General features: G+C 38.1%; 1 long non-coding RNA gene across 2 annotated transcripts in view; it reads right to left on the reverse strand.

Moving 5' to 3' along the window:
- LOC102547911 (uncharacterized) overlaps positions 1-22,060 on the reverse strand; it is an 89,843-nt gene that overhangs the window by 17,612 nt on the left and 50,171 nt on the right. For both annotated transcript variants that reach the window (XR_015683829.1, XR_015683830.1), the window contains 4 exons: positions 12,499-12,588; positions 11,343-11,437; positions 8,843-8,932; positions 2,339-2,408 (listed from right to left, as the gene is read on the reverse strand). This is a non-coding gene — a long non-coding RNA (uncharacterized LOC102547911). The remainder of the gene's footprint in view (positions 1-2,338; positions 2,409-8,842; positions 8,933-11,342; positions 11,438-12,498; positions 12,589-22,060) is intronic.

Below are 22,060 nucleotides of genomic sequence, written 5' to 3' on the forward strand. Positions count from 1 at the left end.
GAATGGTTTCCAATAGAATAGGCAGAAAGTTACTTTCTGGATGTAACAAAAAGACCAAACGTTTTTTTCTTAAAAAAATAAATCAGGCTCCATAATTCTTGGACTTTAGTACACAGAGGAATTCCCAACATCTCTAGAATCCACTTAGTTACTGCATGACATATTTTCCCTCCAGATGTACAGGCGGGAGAGTCGGCTGTCAGTCGAATACACTTGTATTCTTTTCTCAGCAATTATTTTAAGGAATGCATTTGAATAAAATGCACTTTTGGCATCATTTTTCAGAATGGGTGATGATTTATGCTTTTCTTGCAGGGACAAGATGGCTCTGGGCATGAGTCATGACTGGATGCTGGGAAGGTTCCGATGGGAACCTTGTTCCTGCGGGCTGATCCCTACCTTACATGGACTTGAGGCTGTGCATGGCTTTTATTAACTTGAGGATTTCGCTTTTAAAGGGTTGGGATTCATCTTTTCCTTCACAACATAAGCTCCGTTCGTGGTTCACACGCACCTGATTCAGAATCTGTGCTCGGGACTCTGAGTGGCTTGGGAATAGTAATTTGAAGTCTCTGATTCTTTGTCAGCTAAAATGGGATGATGCATTCCCTGGTGGAGCTGGGAAACAGGCTGGCTTTCTGCGGGGGAGTCAATTAAAATGGAAGACAAAGTTCTGATTCTGTGGGACAGATTTAGTATAAATAAAATTTGTTCATAGGTAAAAAATGCTACAAAATATAGCACTGATCTATGCTTCTTTCTTTTGCAAAAAAGTACTGTTTTATACCCTGTCTTCAGATGTGAGTTTTCCTTGAGAAAAACTCCGGGCCCAGAGCAGATGTTGGGGGGAGGGGCACTGAAGTCTTTCATGGGCCAAGGTGATTGAACTGTAAAACTTATGCTCAGAATTTTCCAGGTTAAAGTTATTCCTGTCACTGTCCTTGGCTCTGGTTTTCAAAATGTTTTCTACAGTATTGCTTGTAGGATGTTACCATGTACATGAATCACCCGGGGGATTTGTTAAACTGCATGCAGACTCCTCTTCAGGAGTTTGAGACTGGACTTGATCATATTTTTTTTTCTTTGTGTTGTACTCTCAGGAGATTGAAGATTCTGGTCAATCTTGATCACTGAATATTTTAGACCAAGAGATGCAGAAACTTGTCTTCTAAGATGCTAAGACAGATTCTCTGGGCCTTTACATTTAAGGAAATCATAATTTAAAACTACATCTGCATTTTCTCTTCCCATTCAAAATTCTACTTGTGAAAAAGTCGACAATCCTGGGAGGCTTTGTATCGATGGAGGCGGGTTTAATATGAAAAAGTTGTACAATATGCCGTCCCTTAACAGCCTGGGAATTTTGATTTCTCGTGAGAGAACAGGACAATGTGTTGTGTCCTGACAGAAATCTATTCACATATTTAAGCAAATGCAAGAAGTATTTTGGGAACATGTTTGACCCTCTTTATTTATGTGATTCTGGTAACTGAAAATGTTGCATATTTTCCAAATGATCAAGGTTCTAAGTGAAATGCTCAACACTCCTGTTAGAACAGTAGCTCTGCCAGGTGCTTCTGTTTCCCAAACATACTATGAACATCAGTCGGATCTAAACTTTCTTAGTGCTTTAGCCACAAATGGGCTTCTATTAAAAGGCTTCTTTTTAAAGTGGCATGCATAGAAAGACTGCAGGTGAATATGATCTAAATACTTTGTGTGAAATTCTCAAAGAATTAATATAATTGCTCTTCATAGGGATGCTGTATAGTAATGCAGACTCCCCAACCTTCCTAAATTATTTGCCACATTCACTATGCTGACATGTCTATGTCACAATTCTTTAATGAGTTTTCATGAAGACCCCGTTTCAGAAGTGATCACTCTTTGACTGGTAGGCAAGGGTCTTTAATTTTATAAGCATTCGCAAGACTTATCAAGGCAGGAGTTCTGAGGTCCCTATCTGAGAATGAATTTTGTTTCAGTGTAATGTAATAGCCAACAACTTGGCTTTATAAATATGTATTTTTAAGTCCTATTTTAGTATTATATTCCAGTCTTGAATGAAGGACATATATGGTTGCATGGGAAAGTCAGTATTTTCGCTTCCAATGTTATTGAAAATATTGTCATTAGTCAGAACAGAAAACACTCTGCAGCACCTTATTGGCAGAGAAGTATAATTTTGCTCCTGTAACTCCCGGTTTAGGCTTATCAGAATAGAATATTTCTTAGCATGGTTTAGATAAGAGTAAATGAACATTTAATATTTCATAAGACATGTGTTGGCATCACTATAAACATGTACACTTATGTAAAAATTTCCAGAAATTGTTACCTTGATCTTCTAAGTCATTCATGGCTTATGTCCATGTTGGCTTATTCTCATTCTCCTGGGGATATTTATTCTATGGTTTGAGAAACATATAATTATATCTTGATTATGATCTTCCAAATAAAGAGTAAATTCCCTTTATAACTTTTTACAGAAACAAAAATATTTTACAGACTTTTTATATTGAGATATTTTATAATAAAATTACATTATTTTACTATTAAAATTGTAACACGATTTTTAAGGTTAGAGCAAAATTTAATGTTGAATTATAGTGACTTCTATTAGTCTAGTTGTTTAGTTCATATACTAAGATTTCTACATTTTCTATATACATTTAATTTCAGTTTTCAGATTAATTTTCTTATGTACGTCATTTAAAACAAAAAACCTTATATTATTGAAATCAATAGATTATACATTGCTACTTTTCATCATTGATGTAAATTCTTTTGACCATTGTTGCCCTCTTAGAATTGTTTTTAATTAGAAGTACACTCCAACATTATTGTGTTTGATTAACTCTGTTGGAGAATTCATCTTCTTGAGACTCTCGTGAAATTCTACCCACATCATGGTCTCTGAGACACCTTATATAAGTATTCTGGTATCTTGATATAGTGATTATCTTGCAATGCATATTTGGTGTTTCCACCTTCCTCAGGCTAATCTAAAGTCCAAACTGCCTTTACCTTAAAGATTGAAAACTGAGGCTAAAGACACCTAATAGCTTGCCCAGTGTGAATCAAGGAAGAAGCAAATTTGGTTTTAAAAATTGGTCTTGAGATGACCAAATCTACAATGGCTCTCCCTGAAATCTGGTCCTCATCTTTTGATCACTGGAAGCTATAAAAGAGGTATGAAGTTTATCACAGCTTGTGGCTGTGCTGTCTGTTCAAATGGAAAAGTACTTGTTCAAATAAAGCTGACTGAAAGGAAGGCATAAGAAAGCAAAGGAAAACTTGCTTGTTTTAAGAAAACAACATGTCAGAGTTTGCCAAGTGCTGACTGAATGCTTCTCTTTTGTTCTAAGATATTTGGGTTGGTCTTAACATGAGATACAAGGATGTGTTTAGTGCAAAGGAATTTTTTTTAAATTCCAGATTGTTGGATAAATAAAGCATTGCTTTAATAGGAATGAAGTCCATATGAGTATTACATACAGATAAGTTTTTCATCAACAAAACACATTCTTCCCATGCCTAAGTGACGTGCTGGACTGAAAAGTAAGTGACATAGACTATTATGGCAACCCAGTTAACAATGGAAAATAACACAGTGGAACCACCAGCAGCAGCAAACAGTCCATTAACCTGATCTTTCTATCATATCATATCAGACATCTACTTTGATTTTTAACCTCTTAATTGTCCTCTTATTTTGTTGAATAAATGCCAAGTTGTGTGCCATTTTAGAGTGACATTACAGTGGAGCTATTTAAGTTAAAGTGACAATATAGTCTATAGTCTGTCTCTATCTCTCTGTCTGTCTCTGTGTGTCTGTCTGTCTTTATCTGTCTGCTTCTCTCTCTCCCTCTCTCTCTCTCTCTCTTTCTCTCTCTCTCTCTCTCTCACACATACACATACACACATACATATTCAACAAAAATTGCTATAAGCATAGTCATACAATAAATGCTTGTTAAATGACTCTTGAAGAAAAGGAAGAGTAGCCCTTCCTCTGGAGCAGCTTCACTGCCATCACTAGTGACATACACTAACTACTGACAATTGTTCAGTAGAAGGTTTTCTTCTTTTTCCAAATGTTTAAAACCACGGAAAAGCCATTATGTATGCCTGATCTGTGGACTGTCATTTGATGAAGGCTTTGTAAATTCCCTTTATTGTCCACTTTCCACATCCTAGTGGAGAACTTCTGGAAGATACACAGAAAGAGTCTCTGATGGGGCATGTGTGAGAGAAGGTTAACATAAATTTCTATCATTGGCCTGACGATTTATGAGCAAGCAATGGTAGCAAGATTGTATGATAGAATTTCATGAATAAACAGAAACCATGAAAATAAATGATTTTTTCTCTTCTTTTTAGTGAGTTTTCCTATATTGCATATTAATATATATGACTGACCCTGAATATCTTAACATTATTTTGATTTATTACTATTTTTTCATAACATTATGTTGTGAATGAAAAGTAATTCCTAAAATATTCACAAGACATATTTGTTTCACTTGTACATATGCATTATCAAATTAGAAATAAACATCTAAGAGAGAAACTACATGAAATGCAGCATGGTACTCATTTAAAAGACAAATTGTAACATGGGTTTTCTCCTCCTTCACAGGCAACTTCTTCTCTGTTCCTAGTGCAAGTAGAAACTTTGACCTAAAGAAAATGGTAAAACAAACCCCACTCGTATCCAGCTGGTTGCCAACAAGAAGGCCCACAGCCTGAACACAGGAACTTAACATAGGAAATTCAATATTTGTTTTGCATTGTAAGGATATTAGAACCATAAAGAGTTTTAAAATTTTTTGATTATTAGAGACTCGAACAATGTTTATATACAAGATACCAGTGTATATGCCACTGCACGCTGGCCGAGTGCCTGCCTGTGCACATACAGCCCTCTTTGTGTGCAGCAGACAGTGGCCATCGCGCTTTGACTTTTATAAATTGAATTAACAAACGTTTAATGTGAACCATCTTTAACAAATAGCTTGGCCAGATTTAAGAGGAAATGTTTTTGTTGCTAATGCTTTGCTTTTTTTTTAAACTTCATTCTTACTGAGAGCTGCCGACAGAACCATCCAAACATTAACTCTTTACCTTGTCTACAATTCAACCTACAAAAAATTGTTCATATCTATTTTACTTATTAGTTGCTTTTATATAGTTTTGAATTATACTCACAATTAGTGCACCCATCCATCCATCCATCTATACATTCATTCATTTATTCATTTTGCCTTTTAATACCACACTCAGATATAGTAGTCCTCGACTTCTTGGTTAGAGATCCTAGAAAGTGCACCAAACTGAATTCACTCAGTTATCATTTTCTTGCCAGTAGGACATTTTAAAAGAGTTGAGAAGAAATGGTTGGAACCCCAAATCTGTATGTTTCTGTCACACATAGAATATAGAGCAGCTCTTCTCCGAGAGCTGTGAGAAACTGAGTTTTAATCCCATGTTCACTTTCCAATTGTATGGATGCTCGCAAAAGTTGCAGAATTGGAGTTACTCCATTGACATTTACAAATTCAAATTCTAATAACTGATTTCATTAATTATATACATATCTTATATGCATATCAAGAAAAATCCTACTGTATTTTTATTTTTACAAAATTCTGTGGAAAAGGTTTTATTAAGGTATGGATATACTTACTATTTATATCAGAACCAATAACTTTTTTCTTAATATAGCCATTCTCTGGAACCCATCATTTGATGAATTCTTGTTATTATTATTATTATTTACATGTATTTACACAGGTCATTCTTAGTAATAATTTGGGAGCATCTTAAATATCCTTGCAGATTTAGGGTTGCCAGATTAGATAAAGGATGCACTTAAATTTTGACACATCATGACACATTGTATAAATGCATTCCCCCAAAGGCACAGGGCATATTTACATTAACAATTTAGTCTTTGGTTTTAAAATTCAGATATACTTGAATAACTTATGTTTTTATTTGCTAAATCTGGCAATGTTAACTGCCTCGATAGCAGTATATGCCTCTCTCCTACCTGACCTTGCCTGGCCTGCATTAGACTCTTTTATACCATAAAATCTTAACTCTTAAAACATCAGAAGAAAATCAAGTTTTTCATGTTAGGTTCAAAGCTGTCCAAATATATTTTATATAGTATTCTTGGACCCTGCTTTATAGAATACAGGTTATATTTTGCAATCCCAAATAGGCCTTTGACTAACTTATCAGCCATTTCATTAGTCTTCAGTCAAATATATGCCGCAGATCTTGTGCAAAGGAATTAAGCTATGTGTCTGGAGACCTGTGGTCTTGTGTTATCTTCAGTGTTATCTGTGACTGTGGGTACATCTGTGAATCCTCCTGTTCTGGACAGGTATGCTGCAGTGCTACTGTACTCTTAAAGTCATCGTTTCTGTTTAGAATATGCTCTGTTAAGTTTATAATATAATACTCATTTTTCTACAAATAAGTGAAATCACTAGGGGGAGAGTAATCTGACTCCTTACTTGGTAATGATTGGACTGTCTCTTACTACCTAAATTTCCCTGAGCCAACGTTCTATGAAAAAGACAGGTGGACCTCCTTATGTTAGCAGAAGTCATCTTGAACACTCCAAGGCTTCTTGAGACACTATGTAAAATGTTTAGCTGATCGCCTTGTCTCCAGCAGGCACAGTCCCAGCCTGGGCTGTTTGAGCCAATTTATAGCTGATTTTTTTCCCTATCACAAGCCTGGATGCCCGTGTCTTCTTGGCTAGAAAGGGGATTATTATTCTTTTCATTATCATGGAACTACTATGACTAGTGCTAAGGGTCACAGGTATGATTGGTTCCCAAAAGATATGTAATGGTTGTGATTGGTGCTAAAGGTAAGGGATGTGAGTGACTGACTTAACCAAATGGTGTGATTATACAAACCAAATGACTCTGATTGCTTCAGATAATGGCTGAGTGTTCCAAGACTGCTTCAGCTTATACACACAGGCTTCTTAGACTACATGAGGGAGTCAGGTAGGGCATACTCTCTTGTATTACCTATCCTGGTGTAATAGTTAGTCAAAGGAAAACTTCTCTCAAAGACGACATCTACTGCTTACTTCTAGCACTGGAGACTTAGCAGGCAACAGAAGGATCCCAAAGACAGGAAAGCTTGACAATTAATAAGTGAAAGTTCTGAGGTGAAACTTGACATGTGAAGTTATGGTGGGCATTATGTGGGTCAAATATTGCCCAGCACTGTCTGAGTCAGATGTCTGATCCTGGATTTCCAAGCAATCATTGATCACTTCTTAACAGCTAAGAGGTTGAGTTGCCCAACTTCTAGTAATCCTATTTTCCTGGTGTGCCAACCTGCAGCAAACACCTGTGTGTGAATGATCCTGGCGTACCACTGACCAGCTGAAACAGAGCAGTTCTGGGCAGGCAAGAGCAAAACAAAGGCAATTAGAAAGCAGAGAGGTGATTGAAAATATAAGAAACCAAATAGGTGATGCCCAAGGCCCAAGGCCAAATGCCTCGTTACATAAGACCTACACCGAGACAAAAAGTCTGGTAAAGCCAAGATCCTCATATCCAAGGCCTACGTGAGGACTATAATACTTCACAGGTCGGCTGCTACTACTAGCAGCTGCCAAGGAAACAAGAAACTACCCCAATTCACAATTTGATGAATTTCTTGCCGACATATAATTTCTATCCAGATAGAGCAAAATGGCTTTCAGCAAACTGATTAATAGCAAATAAATGACCCTAAATGTTTGCCTTCTCTGTTTCTATATCCTTTGACATGTAAGGTAATGGAGCTGATTATTTGTTTCTTGATTCTGATTATAGTCATTCAGACTAACATTGGCCAATGAGATGCTTAAAACCAACTCTACCTGTGTGTTTCCATTTCTAATGATACAACACTGCCTCTGCTTGGAGAGCATGCCCTGGCTGGCCTGGAATGAGAGAATGAGGTGGAGAAGAACACCTCTGTGCATTCCTGTCTCTCACGTAGGAGAAGAACTAATCAGATTGACAGGTTTTTATTTCCCTCCAAGAATCCTTACTCATTATTTATGTATGGATATTGGCAAGGGCTCAAGAAAACATATTTATACGTGTATGTGGCAGTCTTAACAAAAATCGGATCTGGCTTTAGAATTCTAAGCAATCCAAAGACCTATAGGTAGGTCTTATTTTTTATGTTGCCTTGTTCCTTAAAAATTCGGAGAAAATAAAGAGAAATGGTGCTATAGAAAGGAGAAAAAAAATGAAGGGTCTATGTTGAAGGCTACTTTGTTCACAGGGAAAGAGTTCTATGAGCAGTAAGCTTGAGTATGTGAGAGTGTCAAGGTGTTTGGTATGTGGGCATGGTCTTGGCCAAGGCTTGGAATGGGTATTACACTCTTACATTCCCTTACTGTTATTTGTTCTATGTGGTGATCGATGAACAGAACACAAGAATGTCTCTGTGCCATGATTGACAGAATACAGAATCATTACTTCAGGTCCTATGTTACCAAATGGACATTAATTGACCCTAATTTGGAATTAAGTTGCCTGATTTCCTTTTGTTCATTCAAGATTAAAATTTTAAAAATACATTATTGTAGATAAAAATATAGCTGGTGTCAGATTGCTCCTTTGTCCCTGTGTAGCTAAGCTCTGTAAGGAAGAGGAAGAAACGGAAGAGTTACACATATTTCATTTCAGGTCTAAAGATTTCTGACTTCTTCACATACTTTAAAACAATCAATACTCTCCATTGTTATTGACCACTGTAAATGCCCTCAAATATAATCTGCAGCATCTGGCAGATCATACTTTTTACCCACCTTTGACAACGGCCCAAACACTTTGGCAAATAAAAGGGATATAATAATTTCCCATGGATAAACATTCCTAGTTTCAGTGCTACCAGGAGTCTGTAATGAAAGCAAATAAAAGCGATGTGAATTTTCTTTAGTTTCTAACTTGGGAACGAATTCTTAGATATAATAGGTATGTGGGAAAAAATTATGTTGACAGCACAACAATCCATCCACTTCCTAACATGACGAGTCATGTACTGCACTTCAGTGCAAACAATGGGGTTATTGTGCACATGGGAAAACAAGTAATCAGTGGAAGGCAAAAAAGCGAAAATGTTCTATAACCTGACTTTGCTTTGCTATTTTCTCATCATCTTAAAAGGTGTACTTAATAGGCACACATCGGAAAATTTGGCTATTTAGAAAAGTGAAGATTTCTTTTAGGTTTCTCACCTTTTGAAAAATGACTTGATTAGATTTTATTGCTCTGCTCTCTTATGAAGTGAGGGGAGGGGGAGTGCCCATTTCACCACTGGATTTTTCTCTCTAAGCTGAAAGAATTGGAGGGTAACAACTAGACATCCTTCAAAGATTACAAGCCAGGCTTGGAATGAATGAAGCTACTGAGAACTTCACTTCATGGTTCCAAAATGAGAGTTTTAACACTCTGGATTTTTTTGTATTCACCCCTTCTTTTACTGGATATCTCCATTTGTTTTTACCTGCTCTTCTCTAGATAGGTTTAGAGTGGGGAAGAAAGAGGAGGAAAATCAATACTTTAAGAGAGAAGCAAGACAAATGGATGGCTCTGTCACTCCTATTCTCATGTTTCTGAAATCTACATCTTTATTTCTATAATTAGTGTTTGGATATTTGTCACCTGGAGTCTGAGCTAGTCTTTGATCTTCCAATAGATACTAGTTATGCAATATTTATAATTTTGGTTTAACTAATTTTAGACAGTGCTATCCTACCCAAATTGGTATTGACCTGGATATTCTTCTGCCTCAGTGTCCCCAGTGTTGTAATTACGGGCCTGCAGTAGCACATGCAGTTTAGAAATATTTGTTAAAGCCATGTTGTGGCCTGAGAAAACACCTCAGTTTATAAAATGCTTACTTCACAAACATGAGGACTTAGTTTTAATTCCTAGTATGCATATAAAAACCTGGGTGTGGTAGAGCACATCTTTAATCCTAGCACAGGGGACATCGAAACAAGAGAGTTCTTGGGGTTGTCTGGCCAGCTAGTCTAGATGAACTGGTGAGCTACAGATCAATGAATAACACTGTTTGAAAAAATAAGATGGAAAGAAATTGAGTAAGACATTCAACATTGACTTCTAGTCTCCTTGGGCGCATGCACAAGTGTTCTGCTCCTACACACATGTGAATATACATAAACACACACACACACACACACACACACACACTTCCTTTCTTGTTTACAATATACTTTAAGTTGGGTTGATAGTTTCCTGAAACCTCTAAACTAAGGCCCTATTTTCCCTTCTTTTCTGCTTGATCTTTAAAGTAGAAAAATTAATTAAATGATAACTTGTCATTTCTCTAAGCATAATGTCAGGCAATGAGTTGCATAGACTCCAGAAAGGTAACCTCTTAGACATGTACTATTTAGGCAAACACTGCTAATAAACTCTTCTCAAATCTCCTGTTCTGGGTGTCCATCCTCCTATTCCAGGAGAATATAGTAAAGCAGCTAAAGAAAGATTTAGACAAGTTCTCAAGTAGTAGGGATCCGATTCCCATCCCCTTCTATTCTGTCTCAGAAGCTCTTGTGGGCGCCATGGTCAGACTGGATACTTCTTCCTGCATTTGTTTATGGGTTCCTCCCAAGTATTTGGATTTCTCTGGTTTCCACTGAATGTCTGCGGCTGAGAACAACCATTTGAGCAAAAATAGTCCTGGGGCAAACTCAGACAGGCTGTAGTGAGCAAAGGGCTGCAGCCGGGAATATCTGCATCGTCATCAGTCAGTGTTAAAAGGAGGTCAGGGGATGTTTCTGGATTTGAGGCCTAAGCAGGATATGGAATTTTGGAAGGCTCCATTCTATTGACATCCATGTGATTTGGAGGTTTTGCTCATAGTTCTTGCTGCTAATTCTTAGTGCCAGAGTAAATAATCATGGTCAGGGGGGAAAAAGCCCTCTGGAGCTCATTTAAAGGAAACTGAAAGGAGAAATTTTTCTTGCCAACCTGGGCTTCGTCTCTGAACCCACAATTGAGAGAGGTGGAGACAGAATCAGATGAACTGCAGTCTGGTCGACAATTTACAAAAGAGGAGTTGCCGTTCTGAATTTCACTTCTTGGTCTCAGTCACCTATCTGATTGTTGTCTTATTGTTGGGTGTTTACTATGTGTTCCTCATGGAATGCTATTACTCCCTTCTCCCACACATAAGCACCTGCTGTTGCTGACATTGGTTTATAGTGGGGAAGCCGATGTATAGTAGGGACAGTAGTTGATTATCTTGACTCCATTTGAAATCACATAGAGAACACACACCTGGGTTTGCCTGTAAGGATGTTGGCAGACAGGTTGCCTGAGGAGAAAGTCATCCTGAGTGTAGGGTGTACCATTCCATGAACTGGGGTCTCAGACTAAATAAAAAGAAAAAAGGTAAGAGAATCAGTATTCACCTCTCTGCTTCATGACTATGGACCAACCAAATGTGACGAGGAGCCTCAAAACGTTCTTGCTGACACACTTTTCCCCTGAAGATGTATTATCCCCTTGTGCTGACTAGTCTTGTCAACTATACAAGGCACAATCATTTTGGAAGAGATTTTCAATTGGGAAAATGTCCCCACCAGATTGCCGTGTGGACAAGCCTGTGCTGCATTTTCTTGAACATCACTAGGTGTAGGTGGACTCAGCTCACTGTGAGTGCTATCCCTGGGATGGTGGGCTTGGGTACTATGAGAAAACAAAATGAGCAAGCGTAAGGTACAAGCCAGTAAGAAGCATTCCTCCACAACCTCCATATCAGCTCTGACTCCAGGTTCCTGCCCTGTCTGAGTTTCTACCTTGACTTCCCTTATCAACGGAGCTGCAAGTCATAAGCTGAAATAAGCCATGTATCCATAAGTTATTATTTGTGGTAATGGTGCCTATCACAGCAAAAGACAACCCTTAAACTGTGGCACAAAACAACTCCTTCCTTTCTTATGCTGTTTTTGTCAGACATTTCATCACAACCATGAGGGGAAAAGGGGTAAGAAGAAATAGAAGCTAATTATGATGTTGACTAACTACTAAACCTAGATTACATCCTTCCATGTTGGGATTCATCTTCTTTATCCTCACCTCCTAGTTGTTTATTGAAAGCAAATTTCTCACCCATTGTATTAGTTACTTTCCTTGTAGAAGTAATTATCAAAAATCCCTGAATCTATATTAGAGGAGCAGTCAATGGGATGGTTCATGATAATAAAACCTTTAAAGGTTTTTAGAGGATGCCAATCTTCTCTGTTAAGACTATTACTTATTAATACAGAAAACCAAGACCCAGCTTTATATCAATGTATACTACCCTGTTGCTATTTCCAATTAATAATTTCTTTTAATTATTTTTACTCCTAAAAATAATTTCTGGGATTCGAGATAGCCCAGTGATTTGCAAAGGTGCTCGTTACCAAGCATTATGAGAAAAATTCCCTACCTGGAACCCACAGGATGAAAGGAGCAAACTGACTCCTAAAGGTTGTCCACTGAGTTCCACAGAAACATTTTGGTACACGAACCCTGTGCCCTGAAATAAATTATATTCAAAATTGTAAAAACTTATTTTTAATAATGATAGTAATTTCTGAATTAGAAACATAGCCAGAGGAAACTAAATAATCTTGTATGTCACATTTTGTATGTATAAAAACTAGGCATATATTCAAATTTAATAATAAGTTGTGTGGGAGACAGTTGAATGAAGATGTGGGTAGAGACAAGGTGTACAGCCCAGTTATGTTTTTTGACTCTGTCATCATTAAACAGAAGCAAATCTTGGTGTTGGGATTGGCTTCTCCCTCGGTGGAGTTTAATTGCTTATACACGATTCAGTATCATTACTGTAAAGAGGGGATAATAGAAGCCTATTTCATCCAATTTTGAAGTTCATAATAGTCATTTTAGAAATGTTAAATCTTTTCTTCTTTACATTAATAGGTCTTTAATAAAACCTTTACTTATTCTTAAAGTTATGGCACTCAAGAGATTAAAATCAGCAGTTGTAGCTTGGGCACACTTTCTGAAGAAAGTAGTCTAGTGTTTCACTTGTCAGCAATGTGAGGTTAGCTAAGGTCTGTGCACTTAACTTGTTACACACTTGAACCCTCTTACAGCTCTTTCAAGGTTTACAAACGAAGATGCAGTTTTAACATCTCTGTTCTTTTTCAGTACACAAAGCTTTTCACCCAGATGACTACATTCTTCCCCCATCATGCCTCCTTGACAAATTGCCTTCTTTTCCATTAATTAATCAACTAATCTCACATCCCAACTGCAACTTCCCCTCTTTTTCTTCAGTCTCTCCATCTTGCCTCCCCTCCATGTACCTCACTCTCTCTCCCCAGAAAAAGGGAGATGTTACTTTCTTGTTATACCACAAATTGATAACTACTTGGCACCAAGCACAAGTATTCCCTCCTAAGACTGTACCCCCTGTCTCTGGTGGACTCACTTTACACTAACACTGTTACTCACAGCTACTCTATAGCTGCATTTTCTCTGCAAGCCTTCGGGAGAGCTCAGATTCTCTAACTCAACTATAATCCGGGCGCACTCATATAGTACTGACACATTCTTGTCTTCTACCCCTCTAAGCTTGTATTTGAAGTGTTCCCTGGTCTCAGAGTTTCTCTCTATCTCATATGCTAGTTTTAGATTTCCTTTGCTCTTTGCCCAAAGCATTGGGATAGTTGCAGCTCTTTGAGATCCAGCCTCCCTGAGGTCCGTGGTCCCCCACCTTGCTGAGAAGTAGACATGCAACGTTTTCATTTCAGTCTGAGGATTGTGTTTGAATCTGCTGGGAATCTCACTAAAGCGAAACATTCTAAGTTAGTGGGTCTGGAAGGGTCCTGAAATTCTGTAGTTTCAGCAAGCTAGTGTTGCCGGGTGCTGCTTTGAATAAAAAGCCTGCAGATGTCTTCAAGAGTCTCCCAGCTCTCCTCTTTGCCTTTTATCTTCATTTCCACACCTACTACCATAGCTGTTCTTAGAAACAACCCTGGTTGTTTACCATTAATGGCTCCCCAAAGCTTTTAGAAAAACTTCAAATATGTGTACCCAGTGCTTAAGTCACCTTGTTTAAAATCCTACTAGATATTTTCCCAAACCCTCTTGGGCTTCTTGTCAGCATTAACTCCCCATCTCTGTGTAGAGTACCAGATTGTACCTCTGATGAACCCTTTTGCTTTCATGACTGTTGGGTGTTTGAGTTCCCCTTGCTCTGAGGAATACAACTCCATTGGTTCAGCCTAAAAACAGACATCGGTATTTATTGTCAACCCTCAGTAAATGCTAGAACATGTGACCTGTGTAAGACATGCTTTGCTGTTTAATCCAGTGTTGTGTTAGCATAGAAATGTAATATGTAGCTTATTTGGGTGGGGTGAGAAGGTGGATATAAATAATTGAACTATGTATTTATATTCAGAGTTGAGAGGAAAAAGAATTAAGCTTCTTTATTAACCTTTAAGATGTAAGCAACAACTTAAGGACTATTGTCAGTCTTTCTTATAAGCAGGCAATGTCGCATCAAACTGTTTGTGAGGAACAACTTGTGCTCACAGCACCAATCTAAGAGAAATAAATGATAATGTCTAAGTGTTAGTGCTTGGAGGCTGATAGGACATTGGTTGGTGTCGTTTTATCTGTGTGACATTGTTTACACAAGGGTTTTAAGTCCGTCCTCTTTATCTTTGATGACTGGTTAGAAAGAATATGTAAAAACAGAACATTATAAGGATGAGTCCACCTTCCCACTACAGTCAGAATTATTGACTTAATTATGTTTATAAAAATTGAAACCCATAATTGTACTAAAGCATCAGTTATTTGCACTGGACATAGTTATTATATTAACAATTCTGAATCATTGAGTCCTTGGTTTATAACTTCTTAGAGTGAATTCATAAATACACTATCTAGATTAGGAAAATTTTGTTGCAGTGTCCAGTTCCATCACTAAATAGTGTGTAATCTTGACTGCTCATTTTATCTTTCTGGATTAGGGTTTCTTCAGTCATGATATGATAGAACTAGAAAAAATGTGTCCAACCAGAAATATATATAAGAACCTACCAATTAGTGGACAATGGGATACAGAGATGTGTGTGTGTATGTGTGTGTGTGTGTGTGCATTTTTGTTGTTGTTGACATAAATACTATATGATTATTAGGCACAAAGGAAGATGTCACAATAGAATTAACTCTACTCTGTAATCCAGACTCAAGAAAGAAGAGCTTGGATTTTTGTGTTATAGATATAACTTCTCCAGTCTCTCACAGTATCCTCAATTTTTCTTATCTAGAGCATTGACAAAATAGTTAATTCTTATGTGACCTTTTTCATATTCTACTTTTGATTTTCTTTCCTTTTATTGGTTTAAGTATATTTACCAAATTTGGCACTGTATCCTAAAAATATGTAGTTGAATGGGTTTCTTAGCACAACAAAACACCCATAAGTAAGAAAGTGTTTCCTGGCTGGTTGTAGCATTCAAGTGGGCAGTGTACCAACCTGTGTTGGGCAATAGTGATGCTTTGGATAAAACTGGACAGTTTTGATGGTTATAGTTGTTTGCCACTTATTTTTTAGTTGATAAATATTGGTATGGGCAGGATCAATGAATGAGTCTTTCGATACCGGGTTTATGTCAGAATCATCTATAAACTTTAAAAACAGATATCAGGATTTTATGGCCAGTTTTTCTGAACTTGTGAAGATGTGGGTTAGAGCCACAACAGTGTGGTACTGAAAAGCCTTCCACGGAGTGAAAGAAGCTGAGCTTGGAAATATCAATACCTGGCACAAGACAATTAGGAAATACTTATCCCAAAACTTTGCCATTCTTTTAAGAGGTTAATTTTTTGAACATTCACCCTTCAGCCTTAATTGTCTTAGTTCTCGAGAATATTTCTTGATTTTAGGCCTGTTTGCATAAGCTAATAGGTTTGAGGTCACATAGAAAAATGTGTTAATTAAAATCAACCATTAAATTGAAGCAGAAATGCCAACAGTCTATTTGTTGATTGTTGATAGATTGGAGTAAAGGAATCTGTGCCAGTTCATATACTGTATTTTGGACCAACAGAGAGCAAATGAGTTGATCATTAAAAATTCCACCGCAGGCAGATGTATTCATGGAGTTTCTCAGAGGTCTGGAAAACAAGGAGGCTGTGTGGTCTAGAAAAGGAGGTATCAAGACCTTGGATCTCCTCCCAGAACTTCGCTAACCACATGTGTGACCTTGGGCCAATTATTTAACCTTCTGAGACCAGTTTTCTTATCTGCAAGTTCGTGGCTATGTTAATCATTCTCAGAGTTCACTCTTAACTGAAAACTTTATAGTTTAACATATGCAATTTCTTTATAATTCTAACATATCTAAGGAGGCAATGTGAGGGAGGTGAGGTGTGTCTCTGCTGTTATATTGTAAATCTCATGGTTCAAGGTAGATCAGCTGTGTAGATTCTCAGTTGCTTCCCATCATCATCCTCAGGAGTCTTCCTGCTAACACCAAATACTGAATTTAGGTACTCAGTACTTGATTACCAGCGTTCGGATGAGAAAGGAACTTGCAAATGTCTTGAAATAATGGATTGTCCAGTTCAGTCGTACAAACTGTTCTTTTTGTTACTATTTAAAGAATAATATATGGAGGGGCCCAGGCATTTGACAAGCATCATAATGATTTTTTTCAAAGTGAACACATCCATGGAACTAGGGCCAGAACATTATGGTGGCTTGAGTTCTGTCTTAGCACATTTACTTCAGTTCAAACCTCTTCCCTTAATGATGAATGACTGTCTACACTCGTGATGCTATAGACTTTGTTTTCCTGTTCATATCTATTCATTTTACCAACATTACATTTGAAACACCATATTACCATATGGCAATATTAGTGAAAATTGTTCAATCTTATCTCTGTACAGTAATCCACTGTATGTATGTATATATATATATATATATATATATATATATATATATATATATATATAATGCTGACTACCGTTTGGATAGCTTCCAGTTTGGTACATTTAAAAAAATAATTTATTTTAATTTTATGTGTATTAGTGTTTGGTCTGTATGTCTGTGTGAGAGTGTCAGATCTTAGAGTCACAGGCAGTAATTAGCCACCATATGGATGCTGGGAATTGAACCTGCATCCTATGGAAGGGCAGTCCATGCTTTAGCGGCTGAAGTACCTCTCCAGCCCCAGTTTGGGACTTTTACAAATAACACTTCTATGAACACCCTGATCTGCACCTTCTGCTGATATGTATTTGTATATTGGGGCATGTATTACAAAGACAGCAATTGAAGGGTCCGTGGGGTACAGCACACCATTCTGAGTGCTTTAAACTCTGACCTCTTATCTAGTGGTGGGATCTTCAGGGGACATAACCTTGCTTCTTGGGTTAGAATTTTCTTAAAGACTCATACATGTATGCCTGAATACAGATGCATTTTCTTCCCTTGTCAGCTTCAGCTGATGTTGAAACACATTTGTTCACTGAACACTAATTGTTTTGTGAGAAGGGTTGGGAGAAAGGAAAAGAGAGAAAGGAGAGGAGAGGAGAGGACAGGACAGGAGAGGACAGGAGAGGACAGGAGAGGACAGGAGAGGACAGGAGAGGTCAGGAGAGAGAGAGACAGACAGAGACAGGTAGACAGACAGACATGGCAAGAGAAACAGAACTGGAGAGAGAGAGGATCCTCATTATCCTAAGTAGAAGCAACAGAATCTCAAATGTCACCAGGAGTTTGAAATGGAATGCTTCATAGAACATAAAAAGTAAAGTACAAGAACACCATGTTCTGTAAATGGTCCCATGTGAAGTTGTCTGGTATTTGGCACTGTGCGGCTGTGCTTCCTGTGAATTTAAGCTTTGATGCAGATGAGTACTCAGAACCTGGAGTAAGAGCCTCTCTGATGCTAATAGCTACCATTAATCCTGAGACTCAGTGTATAAACAGTTCTATGGTCCTTTTCTTCCCAAGCCTTCCTGAGGAGCCATTTTTAGGCCTCTCAGAAAGTCACCTGCTCATTATTTCCACTTCATTTGGGTGGGGAAGTTTGGCCCAAAGGGCAGTTCCGATCTCTTTGTGCTACTATTATTGGAGGTTTGTTTCTGCCAGAGGTCACGTCGTCCACCCTATTAGTCAGTAGCTTGCCAACTCTTCAGTGGATAGAGCCACTTTAGGCTGTATATTTAGGCTTAGATTAATAGAAGAGTCTGACAAAGTCTGGTGGGGAATAAGTGGACTTCTTGAAGAAAATGGAAAATCCTTACTTGATATTCAGAGTTATATATGGTCAGGATAAGACTATGAGGGGCATCATGTCTTTTTGTGGAGACTTATGAAAATATTACATTTCCTTTATACATACATGGTCTTGGGTAGATACTCTGACCCAAGATTTGAGGGCCTGTGTCTTACTGAAGTTACATTTCCATGAGGAAGTGAAAGGAAGGCAAGTTGTTAGAAGACACTAAAGTTGAGCTTTACCTGACTCTGTGGAAATTCTGAAATAGAGTTGTTCTGTTCTTGGGAACCCTTGAATTTTGTACCCATTTTTCCTTCATGTCATTTAGACACTAGTTGTCCACTAGAGTCTGACATTCAGATAAATGTACTTATTCCAAGGGATGAAGATCTGAGAGCCAATAGTGGCAAATAGGAGGTAGTGATGGCAGTGATGCTTTGACGAACATTAATAGTGATGATACAACAAAAACTGCTGCTGCTGCTGCTGCTGCTGCTGCTGCTGCTGCTGCTGCTGGTGGTGGTGGTGGTACTGGTGCTGGTGCTGGTGCTGGTGCTGGTGCTGGTGCTGGTGCTGGTATGGTGATGATGGTGATGATGATAGTAATAATAATGATGATGTTGGTTATTTCCTTTTGGATACTCTGGTACTCTGTCCAGGTGTGAGAAATTGGATTCTCTATATACAAACTGAGATTTATTGATTTACTTCAGAGGATGGGGGTAGAAGGATCATTTATCAACCACTCAGAAATTAACAGAAGATACTGTATAGTGGACCCAGTACATTTAAAGACAACCATTCTCCAGACCTTGTAAGCAATCTGCTCCTCCTTCTAGTACAGATTATTTTTGTGTTCTTTCCTGACAGCTAACATCTCTCCTCTCCCATGTCATAAGGGAGCTAGAAACACACCCTTCCTTTCTAAAATACAAAATAAAACTGTCATATTTGGCCATGTTTACACTTCTTTCCTGTTTGTCATTTAGCATCTGCCATCTTGGTCTAGTTTTAAGTGAAAGGCAGATTGTGCGTGTAAGTGCATGTGTCTCTGAGTTGGTGTGCATTTGTGTAGTATAGATGCATATGATGGTGTGTATGTGTACTTTAAGGGGCAAGAGGAGGGCACTGGGAACCCTGCTTTATCTCTCTTTGCTTTATTCCTTTAAGACAACATCTTCCACTTAACCTGGCACTGTGCTAAGATAAGAAAGCCTCAGCAGTCCCTCCTGTCTCTACTCCTGTGGCTACAGGTGGGAAGGTGACAGTAACCTACTTCTTGCATTGATTCTTGTATCCAACCCTGATGCTTACACAGAAAGTACTCTCATCCACTGAGCTACCTCTCCAGCCTCCCGAGATATTCTGTTGTCCTGTTAAGTAGAGTAAGTACATTTGTGTTAAATTAGGATTATCTACACAACTTGAATTGAAATACCAATGCAAGAAGCACTATGGTATGAGACAGGAAAAGGGGGTAGAAACTTAAGCACTAGGAGGTCATCATTACTGATGGCAGGGCATAATTTAGCTTATAGTCACTAAGATAATCTCTGACTTGTATCATGGCTCCCAACTAGTAAGAAAATGGAGCATTATTCTTTAATTCTTGTTCGACATTGATGAGAAGGTTGTCCTAGGTAGGGTTTCCATTGCTGTGAAGAGAAACCATGACCAATGCAAGTCTTATAAAGGACATTTAATTGGGGCTATCTTGTAGGTTCAGAAGTTCAGTCCATTATCATCATGGCAGGAATCATGGCAGCAAGCCAGCAGGCATAGCACCTGAGAAGCTGAGAGTTCTACCTCTTCATCTTAAGGCCACTAGGAGAAGACTGGCTCCCATGTGGTTAGGAAGAGGGTCTCATTACCCATTCCCACAGTGAAATACTTTCTCCCCCAAGGCTCCACTTACTCCAATGAGGCCACACCTCCTAATAGTGCCACTCCCTGGGCCAAACATATCTAAACTACCACAGAGGTCATCTATGGATTGCTCACTCTCTGCCCTTGTGACAGATGAAAACTGGGTTCATTCTCTCCACCAATGCATGTGTACAATCAGAAACATGGGTGCTAGACCAAGAACTCTTTTGATATAGGGACCGTAAAAGTTGAGAAGGAATATATAGGGCTCTCACCATCTTTGCTCTGAGCTTCATGAAGTTCAAGATCACAAAAGCATCAGTTTACTGTTACAGACCACAGTGAGAAGACACTAGCATCTGTACATGTTTCAATGATGTATTGGTTGATGCTGACTGAGCAGTGGTATAAATGAGAGTATGACACACATGTTATTGCATTTGTGATAAAGCAATTGATGAAAATTGCTGTATGCACTAGATGCCATCTAGAAGTTTCATGACATTAATGAGTCCATGTCATGTGCTAAATTCTCAAGCATAATGTATTTGGAAGATTTGAGAATTTGGCATAGTGTAGAGCACTAATCACAAACATGGATTCTAGTCTCACTCTCTAATTGTCATAGAGACTGGCAGCCCTCATACACTTCTCCCTATCAAATGGATTTTCCAGTTATTTCTCTAATGATAAAGAATTTCCTATAAAATGGGTTGATATCCAAAAGAGAAGTATGTCTGGGCTCCTTTCCTAAATATAGTAATGTCAAATGTGCTTATTTTACAATGGAGAGATCCCACAGTTCAAGTATTGCATGTGCATGCCATTCTTTGAATATAATCTTTCTATTCTTAACTGTATTTAATGAATGTGTTTGAGTGCCCATGTTTCAGCAGTTCTAGATGTTCATAATAAATCTTTGAGTGAACACATGTCAGCCCTTTTTGGCTTATAGTTTATCTAGGAGAATAATTCCACTCAAGAAATGAAATAAACAAGAAATCAATACAGTGCATTTAGAGCCTCATACGTGCTAAACAAGAATCGCACCACTGATACATAATCCCAGCCTCCAACATGGCATAGTAGAGCACATCATGAATGAACTCAGGTCAGGACAAGGAGATAATGGCTGCAACTGGCAGTAAGTGACAATTTTATAGAATGGGTTTGAATGGCAGCTTCAAAAAGGCAACACCTGAGAAGTTAAAACAGGCTCCTCACGCAATATTCTGTTCCTCACTGATTGGAACACACACACACACACACACACACACACACACACACACACACACACACACACAGAGAGAGAGAGAGAGAGAGAGAGAGAGACAGAGACAGAGACAGAGACAGAGACAGAGACAGAGACAGAGAGACAGAGACAGACAGAAAAAGATAGAGAGGTACTTTATTTTGTGACATGCCTCATTTTTCAAAGTAAATGTCAACCACAAACCCCACAGCACCCCCACACACACACAGTCTTGTGAGTACACTAAGCTCATTGCTCTCTGTTTCCTTTCACACAGAATAATTTTGACTTTTTATGACTTTCTTCCGGCTCCTTCTAACATATGTATCATTTCTCAGAAGCAAAACCAGGCCCCAAACACTGTCGCTCTTGTTTCTTGTCATGTATTGACTGTTTCGATGTGATGTGCTGCTTTGGATATTGGTTAGTGTTTTCAGTGTCTTCTTCTTGGAACAGAATTTTTTTCTTCACTGCCTATTCTCTTCTGTTATCTCCCAATAGAAAAAGACAAATGCAAGCAGTGTGTGTGGTGAAGAACAGTCATTATATTTCATATGCTTTATTTATCTGATTCTATATGCTTCAACACATAAGAACAAATAACCAATGACCCA

The sequence above is a fragment of the Rattus norvegicus genome, chromosome 3 (genome assembly GCF_021556685.1).
Source record: "Rattus norvegicus strain SHRSP/BbbUtx chromosome 3, alternate assembly SHRSP_T2T, whole genome shotgun sequence".
In the NCBI taxonomy this organism is placed as follows: domain Eukaryota; kingdom Metazoa; phylum Chordata; class Mammalia; order Rodentia; family Muridae; genus Rattus; species Rattus norvegicus.